This window comes from Fukomys damarensis, unplaced genomic scaffold (genome assembly GCF_012274545.1).
Source record: "Fukomys damarensis isolate Sample0158 unplaced genomic scaffold, DMR_v1.0_HiC HiC_scaffold_18, whole genome shotgun sequence".
Taxonomy (NCBI): domain Eukaryota; kingdom Metazoa; phylum Chordata; class Mammalia; order Rodentia; family Bathyergidae; genus Fukomys; species Fukomys damarensis.
Window position 1 is genome coordinate 31,217,895 of NW_022900930.1, and position 8,807 is coordinate 31,226,701.

At 45.7% G+C, this 8,807-nt stretch overlaps 1 long non-coding RNA gene across 3 annotated transcripts; it reads right to left on the reverse strand.

Annotated features, from left to right (window-relative positions):
- Window positions 1-6: 6 nt before the first annotated feature.
- On the reverse strand, window positions 7-8,260 carry LOC104866015. Of its 3 annotated transcripts, none has more exons than XR_002025535.1 (4): window positions 8,094-8,260; window positions 7,577-7,688; window positions 1,750-1,867; window positions 7-721 (listed from the first exon to the last, which is right to left on the reverse strand). It is a non-coding gene; the product is annotated as an uncharacterized LOC104866015 (long non-coding RNA). The 3 variants fall into 3 exon arrangements; XR_781317.2 differs by having other exon boundaries at window positions 7,780-8,260; XR_781316.2 differs by having other exon boundaries at window positions 7,577-8,260.
- Window positions 8,261-8,807: the final 547 nt, after the last annotated feature.

Here is an 8,807-nt window from a genome sequence, read left to right on the forward strand (position 1 = left end):
GCAGAGGAGAAGGCGGACCGTTGCAGACCTGCCCCTGTGGCACCGCAGCCACAAGCCAACCCCTAATTGCAAAGCAAACAAGGCTGAAATATTGGATTGGTCTCCATCGTGACAAGATCTACGCTTTTGCCGCCAATTTGTTTGTGCAGCTCTATTTAAAGACACTTGATTGAGGAAATGTTGAAAATAGCAGTGAGGGTTCCCCTAATGAGACCTCACCAGGGAAACCGTGGCCTTCGCCCAGCGCCAGGGGCTTGAGAATAAGGGTGAGAGGGAGGCGCGTTTAACCCTTTCCTACCCCCCCCAGCGAAAAGTCCCCTCAGACGCTCGGGGATACTGAGGGTCCACCCCTCCCGGAGCCGCGACCTCGCCCCGCTGGAGCGACCAAGAATTGGCTCCGGGGTGCTAGGAATCGAGAAAGTGTTGGGGCTCAAAATGAGGATTGAATCAGGAGGCAGGGGCGGAGGAGAGCAGCTTAAATCCGGGTGGTGGCTTCTGGTACCCCTAGCATTTCTGCGAGGCTACCGCCGCCGTCGTGCAGCCTGCGCCCTGCCGGGACCAAGCCCCAGAAGATGCCCGCGTAGCTGCAGTTCTGCTCCGCTCGAGGGACAAGGCTGGAAGGAGGAGTCGGCGACAGGAGATGCCCGGGATCGGCGGCGCGGAAAGGTACACCTGGCCTAGGTGGCACCCGTCGCTGTGCGGCTGGCTGGTCTTCAGGCAGCTGGAAGAGAGAGGAAACCCCGACAGACTGGGAGAGAATATTTAGGGCAGCCTGTGAATCGGGTGACTCACTGGAGGGTGCCTTCACTCCTCTCTCCTAGTCCGTGCACCCCAAGGGCTGTGCTGTCCATCCCCAGAGCTCCAGTAGGGAAACTAAGGTTTAGAGAGCTGAACCACATCAGGCAGCCCCTCCGTGGAGAGCCAAGGGAGCCCCGGCCAGCTCTGACTCTGGAGCTCAGGATGCTGAGCCTGGGTATTCGTTGGGCCAGCCTGGAGTAGGCCTGCTGCAGTCCCACCCGATAAGGAAGACTCTTTCCTCAGTTCTTCCAAAGGCTTGGAGTTGAAGGTCTGTTCCCAACAACCCACTTCCAACCCCTCTGCCAGCTCTAGTCACTTTCAAAATAAAGGAAAACCAATCAGATTGCAATTCTGTACTACATTTCTCTAAATCTCTTTTCCACAGACTATATCTTTTTGCTGCAATGTATTAATTGAGGTGTCAAGGAATCCACAGCTGAAGGAGGGAGAACTACAAAGGGAATAGCAGTGAAAACACCAGAAAGGAGTTCATAAACAGGACTAGATTTGGGGGAGCAAGAGGGGTAGTGATAGCCTAGAAAGGCTTCTTCGGGTGTTTTGCTTGGGCCTAGAAGCAACAAAGAGGTGTGAATTCTCCAAGCCAACATGAGAGAGGGAGAGCGTTGGGTTGTTGCCAGGGATGCTGGCAAGTTAAGGAATGCCAGACCCACAACTGGGAATAAAGCAGGAGTTGCACTTTCACCACCTGTTGCCATCTCTAACTGCAGGTTGATTGAATCCAAACTCCTTTTAGGATTGAAAACCTAAGGCCTGGAAGCAACACTAGTGGTAATCTTTGACCTTTCTGGAGCCCTGTACTGAAAGTAGGCCAAACAGACCTGCTAGGAACAGGGACAGAAAAATGGCACTAGAGGCGCTCTCACCTGAGGTCCTAAGTACTAGGGCCCCACATTCCCGCGCTTTTCCCGGGAGGATCTGAACTGAGATTACCTTGGCCCACGTGAAGTGGCTTTCTGAAGTCACAGGCAGATGCAGACCAGGAAAGCGAAGACCCCAGGGTGGGGAGGACTGGTTTCCGTTGTATTTTCCTAAGAATGAACTGCATCTTCTGTCACAAAAAGAAAAAAAGAAGCATCAGTCACACCCATTCAGTGAAGTCTCCAAATGTATTCAGACTGGAATTGTGCTTTTTCTGTATGCAACCAATTTCTTTGTTTGAAGTTGGACGCTTCGCAATCAGATTGCGAGTCCATTTTTTTGTTCCTCAAGGTATTGGCCTGTGTTAGCTTTAATGGGCACTCACACAGCATTAAAAAAGAAAACCATTTTCTTGTGGAAAGTGGAACAAAGTAGTACTTCTTCAGTCACAGTACGGCTATATAATCTGTAACAACAAATTAGCCTGCAAGTGCTGCGCATTTCCAACAAGCATCCTGCCTTCTCTGTTTATATTATAACTTTTCTGCCTGCAATTATTTTTATTTTAATTTTCTGTCACTTTAACAAAAACCAGAGTCTTTTCTTTTAATGTTTTGTACACAACATGTTCATTTTGATAAGATGTTCTTTCCTATCCTCTTTTAGCTTGCCTTTCCTTGTTTAGAGTTCTGTATCAGAAGTTTCTAATATTTCTCCCTCTTTTTTAAGAACTTGTCCCTGTCTTGCTTTATTTGTTTGTGTGAAATTTAGTTTGAAAGGAGATCAGAGAGAGCAGGAGGGGTTTGTAATAAGAGAATGACCGAATGACCCAAAGGCTGATTATCTATCATTAACTGGAGACTCGGTGTACCCAAATTACCAGGGAGGCCTCAGTCTGCCGGATCCTTACCCAGCCAGAAAGGCTAGCATGGAATGCACACATCGAAACTGGCTCAAGGCATTACAAATGAGGATACTCTGCTCACACGCATTTTCTTAAGGAATTTTCCTTCAAAATTTAACACAAGTTGAATGGATAAATTTATTAGCTTCAGAGGTACTGTACCCAGGTTAAAAAAAATAAAAAATAAACCAAACCTCTGCCAAAACATTAACCTTAACATTTCTGTAACTAACTTTTCACGTTCTTTCGTTAGAAGCAAAATTGCAGTTAATTGTCTAAGCTCCAGAGAATATTGAGAAATGAAGCTAAGCTGCTTTTGATCTGCTCATGCTGCTAAACCCAAGCCTTGTAAAAATCGAGGTTTGCCATTAATATTGACAATAAAAGTGTTTCTTTTTGTTAACCTGAAACCTAACCACCCTGGCTTAAGTCCCTTGTCTATAAGCAAAGACCCCAGAAGAATGTAGAAAAGGTTTGGAAGGAACAGTTAGAGCTAAAGAAGTCCATCCATGTAAATTTGCAAAGGAAGCTACAGAACAGGATTTCCCAGGAATGTAAGCAACATCAAAGTTAGAAGTGGGAATGCATTGGGGCCTCAAGTCACCAGCAAAACTTTCAGTCACATAAATGGTTTCTCCAAAGCCCCACATTTTAAATTGCCATTTTCATTCATATTTTGTTCTGAATCCCAGACTGCATTACATTCTATAGTTGAAGTACTTTACCTACTCATTCCATAGAGCACAATATGCACTATAACATTTATTTCCTCTTTTGAATTCTGACTGATCTCCTTCAGACTTATAAGAAATATTTCTTTTCTAATACTAATTCATTATTTATTATTTACTTTTCTTTTTAGCAATGCTGGCAAATAGAACCCAGGGCCATGAACATGTGAGGCACATGTTGTAGCACTAAGCCCTGTCTCTAACCTTGAAAATATTTGTGTATATAGTTTGCTTAAAACAATAATGTGGATGACTATTTAGGATGTATTTTATGCCATTTTTGTTTAAAATTCTATAAACAAAGTAGCAAAGATTAACAAAGATCAGATTTACCATTTCCCTTAGGACTATTATAAAAAACTAAAAACAACTCCTATGCATATACAGTATGCTAATTTTTGTAAGGCCCTTTTATGTCGTTATCTTATATTACCTTTAGCCTGAATGAGTATTTTAGTTTCACAGACTTGGGTACCTATCAAAGTATTTAGTTCTTTCACATCAATTAAAATTCTCCAGCACAGTAACACATCTACCAGTTAACATGACGACCTAGTCATAGAAATTATTTGGAGAAAGTGGAAATTCTACTGCTTGTAATACAGATATTAACATTTTCTTAAAGGATTTAAAAATAAATCAGTAGGTCATTCTTTCACATCAGTCACAGGTTCAGTGATGAGAAACACACACACACACACACACACACACACACACTTTGAAATCAAAACATTTATGGAAAGTGAATTACAAGGGAAGGAAGAAACAAAAGGAGAGAGGAGAGCAGAAAGGAACAGGGGAAAGGAGAGGAAAATGTAACAGGAGTTTTGTAGGTCCTGATTTTCTCTACTGACATATTTCCTAATCAGAACTGGACTGAAGGATTCCTAAGAGTAATCAACCCTTCCACAGTCATCCCTGCAGCTGGACCAGCCCCTCCTCTGTCCATCTCCACAGATCTGCTCTGGGTAAGGAACAGGAGGGAAGATGGCCCTCTTCCCAAAACCCCGCCCCCACACCAAATCCAAGAAGAAATCAAACCACATAAAAGTCAAGGACAGCTTTTCATGCTTTTCATTTTTGAAATAGACATAAAAGTCCAATCGAACTCGATTCTACTTTGTAGATGTGTACTCTGAATTATTATCACTTGTCCTGTCTGTAAACAACTATTTCCCAAAAGAAAAACAAAAAAGGGAGGAACTGCAAGATCACAGAAGGAGATCCTTGCCGCCACTTGGACAACACGCCTTGTTCTGAATGTCCTAGACATTCTGGGACAAGTGGCTAACATGTAAAATGACTCAGTCCCACCCTGATAGATAAAAAAAAAAACAACACAGAACTTCAGTGTCACAAGAAGCACTGTCCTTGGTACAGGTGGGGCTGAGGGTACATCTTCAAGAACACATTGCTTTGCTCTGTCACCTTCAGGGTATGATATGATATTCTGTCTGGGTTTCTTAGCGTGTTCTGAAGTTCTCCTTCTTATACATGTTAGGAGAATGCCCAAAAATCATTTCTTTGCTTAAGAAAACAAGGTAAGAAGAGGTTTGAAAGATGATGAAGGAGATTGAGCCATAATTCCTGTAAATATAAAATGTGTGTTTATGGCCTTCTGGCCTGGTTCTTTTCAGGTCTAGTTTATTTTGAATTCTCATGAACAAAACGCAAGACACAAAATTGTCTTTGCCTTTGAAATAATAAATACCTCAAAAAGATCTGTATTTCCCTAAAAATGGACTGAAGTTTAAAAAAATATTTAGTTTAACCTAGATTGATTTTTAAAGTAATATCTCACAAGACCAAAACGTTTGCAAAGGAGTGCTCAGCCTTTCTTGGGCTGTTTGAATATTTTCCAGAGGAAGCGGCAGTGGGTGTGAAGCAAAGACAAGAGACATGGGCACGAAATAAATGTTTGAACCAGGTTCTGTTTCTTTGGCTGGGACAGCGGTACCGCACAGCCCAGCAGGTACACCACCAGCTACAAGGAAGACTTTGGACCCAGAGTCATAGCCCTTCTCTGCACCTGGGCTGCTTTCCTGTGAAGGGTCTCCAGACCTGGTGAGGCACAGCCCTCCTCCTGGGAGAAGAGGTGCAGTCTCTGGCTAGGATTCCTCCCAAGATACCCCGGGCTGCCCTCAGTCAGCCTTGCTGCAGTTCCCTGTGCCCTTTGAGAACCCCGAATATGTATCTTTGGGGGAGCAGTGTGCTAGACCTAACAGTAATACAACCCAAGAGAGGGGTCCCCAAGCTGATATCCCATAGGAGATCCAACACCTGTCCTCCTGCTTTCCCCTTATCATCAGCACTCACCTCTCCTCCATCACCAGCACTCCCATTACCTCCATTAATATCATCCTTGTACACACAGCCCACCTAATTTGGAGACAAATTTGAGATGGCCTCTGAGCCTTACAGCTTTCTAAAGCAGCAGGCCAACAAAGCACCCCAGGATTCTTGGAGCAAAATGTTCCACAAAGATACTAAAAGGAAAACTGGAAGTGCTCAGTTGTGTATTCAAAGCAAATCTCAGGTGGTCAGAGCCAGGGTGGCCTCCCTGAGTCAGTTTTAGGACAGCTGGGGACATCACTAGAGTTCACTCATTTGTCCCTTTTCTCCAAGCCACCTACAGACCACCTTTCTAAGGCTCTAGCCTCTGTGCTTGAATTCTGAGATACATGATGCTGAAGATTTCCTAGATCATAATAATTAACTGATAATGATGCTGTAGATGGACTGCTGTTCAGATGAGTATCTTTTACTGCTCTTCTCTGTTCTGTGTTTTCTATTTCTTTTATTACTTGTAATGTTACCTGAGGCCATGAATGGATTCACCCATTTTTTTTTTTGTTGTTTGTTTCAAATTAAAAAGCTAAATGTGGCAAATTCCAATCCTTTACAACAGACGCTGGGCAGCTTCTCAGACCCCAACCCAGCTCTTTAAGTTCTCCTTCCTCCCTCCACTCCCCAAAACTCTGTTTCTAAAAGCAGCCAAACAACTTTCCCTAAAATTTTACCCATTCCTTGGTGCAACCACTTTACTTAGTCACCTGGTCACAAGGCCTAAATATGTTTTTATAAACAGGCCTTTTAAAAAGTTATCAAATGTCAGAATATTGAACTACCAGTATTTACACTCGGCTTGCCTCCTGGTAAAAGTGTAAACAGAATCCCAGACCACACTACCTGTATTCATTCTTTGAAGAAGCAATTCTTAAAAAGACTCTTGTGCCCAAAACAGCAGATCCACTTAAGTTAGGAGTTTAAAGTTAAGTAGTCACTACTTTACTCTGATACAAAATACAAGCCCCTGGCATGCTTGCTGGCACCTCCTTTCATACTGTTCTCCCCCTTAAGGGATCTGCTAGGGTGTCCTGGAAAACTGACCCAATATGGAAAGGAAGAAAGGCCCCACCATTGTCTTCCAAACCAGGTTTTTACATCTGTTTCTATGACTTCTCTTCTTATTCTTACTGTACAGCAGCAGCAAACCTAAAAATACATATATTTCTTGACGCTGCTGCCTAGGGCTCTGGGATTGGCAGCAGCCTGAACAGGGAGCCCACCACAGCACCCAAGTTGGGCAGCCTTCATTCACTCTGACCTGGCTTTCCAGCCTGAGCCAACACAGAGCTGGCAGCAAGCATTAATGCGTAAGAAGAGAAATGTCCTTGAGGAGTCCTTGGAGAGGTGCTCCTTCTGCAGTCTGGAGCTGAACTCTTCTTGCCTACAAAAGGCGATGCCCAAAGTGGAGTCGTTGGTGTCTCCCTGCACTGCCCTCTGCACCTACTGCCCTCTATTCTCTGTAATTTACAGCCGGCGGGGCTCCTGCTGACACTTCCACAGGCAGAATCCCATGAACACAACAGCCTTTCCATGCCGCTGAGGCCAAATCTCCAAGGTGATTTTAGTTCCCCGATGACCACCCCACTGCTCCCTTTTGGGAAAGGTCTTGAGAAGCTCATGCCTTGTGGGCGCCTTGGCCTGGGTGTCCCATGGCTGGTGACTTACGAGTGGAGATCCACTTTCCGTTATAATGCGTTCAAGATCGGCAAGGCCAACAGTCTAAACATTCACGAGCCGTCCTCCGGGCCTGCCTCTTAAACTGGCATTTAATGGTTCCCCTCCGATAACTAAACCTGCTTTCCACAGATGCCCGCTTTTATGGGAAAGGCAGGAATGCAGAGATATTTATATGTTTGTTCATAAGAACTGGAAAATTAGCTCTGAACACGCTGTTAAAAAATATTCAGTTACTTACCAAACAGGCTATTTAAACCAGGGTCACACGTATCCCGGCCACACCAAAGATTCGGGGAATCGAGGTGCCCGCACTTTGAAACTGTCCAAAGTCTCCGCTGGGACTGATGTCCCTGAGGAATGAGAGTAATAAAAACATTTACAATGGTCCTGACCGATTGTCAGGGGGTCTCAGCCGTGATCTCCACCAGTTGTCACAATAACCTGAGCCACCCCACGCAGCTCTGAGCGAGGAAACGTGGTGCAACCGCCAACAGCCGGCAAGACGAGTGTTCCCAGCCAGTTCCTGCTGGAAGGACCACCTTCCCCAGGGCGCCGGGCGTCTTGGAGAGGATACCGCGTCCGCCCGCAGCGCCTCTTAATGGGGTCCCCACGCCCTCGCTGGGCTCTCGGCGCCCGGAACAAAACTGCACGCGTCTGCCTGGGATCATTTTTCTGCCTCTGTTACCTACAAAACACTCGAAAAAGCAGAATCTGCGGGCCCACCCCACCAGAAAAGAAAGTAGATGGTACTATACCTGGTTTAAGATTCTTCAATATTTGAGAGTAGGGGGGGTATTTTAATAGTAAAGCATCTGTTAAACACTTGCATTAACCTCTGGATGATAAAAAAAAAGTTTTTTTTTTACTCTGCCCCTCCCCAGTTTTAATTATCTTATGGTTATGAGGGGGCAGCCAATCCTGGAAGAGGACCTCGGCAATTAGCAACGCGAACATCAAAAAGTTTTATTGCGGAGAGCTCAAGGCGCCGCCCCCGCCGCCCCGGGATTGGCGTGAGGAGCCTCTGACGACATATATTAACCCGAGCGGCCCTAAAGATGTAGCTGTACATGGAGATCTTGCTGAGAAAATCCGCTTGCTCCCCTCACGGCGTCCAGCCCAGGAGAGCCGCCGCCGACACCCGGGAGCTGCTTCGGCCACCACGCAGACCCGTCCGGGAGCCCAAGCTGCCGCCTCTGCGCGCGAAGGCGCTTCCAGGGCCCCACGTCCTTGCCCCAAAAGGAGAGGATCTGAGAACATGGATGCACTGAGACCTCTCTGAAAACCCTCCGAGAGAGCCTGAGAGGAGCGAGGACACGTTACTCGCAGCTAAAATTCACAATCAAGGACCAAAACAACAACAGCCAAAATTTTTTTTTCATTAAAACAATAAGCGCCCAAGAACCCAGATCGGGCTGGTGGGGGAGGGGAAGGGGCGGGAAGGGGAGGGTCACACCGAGGGAGCTTTGCAG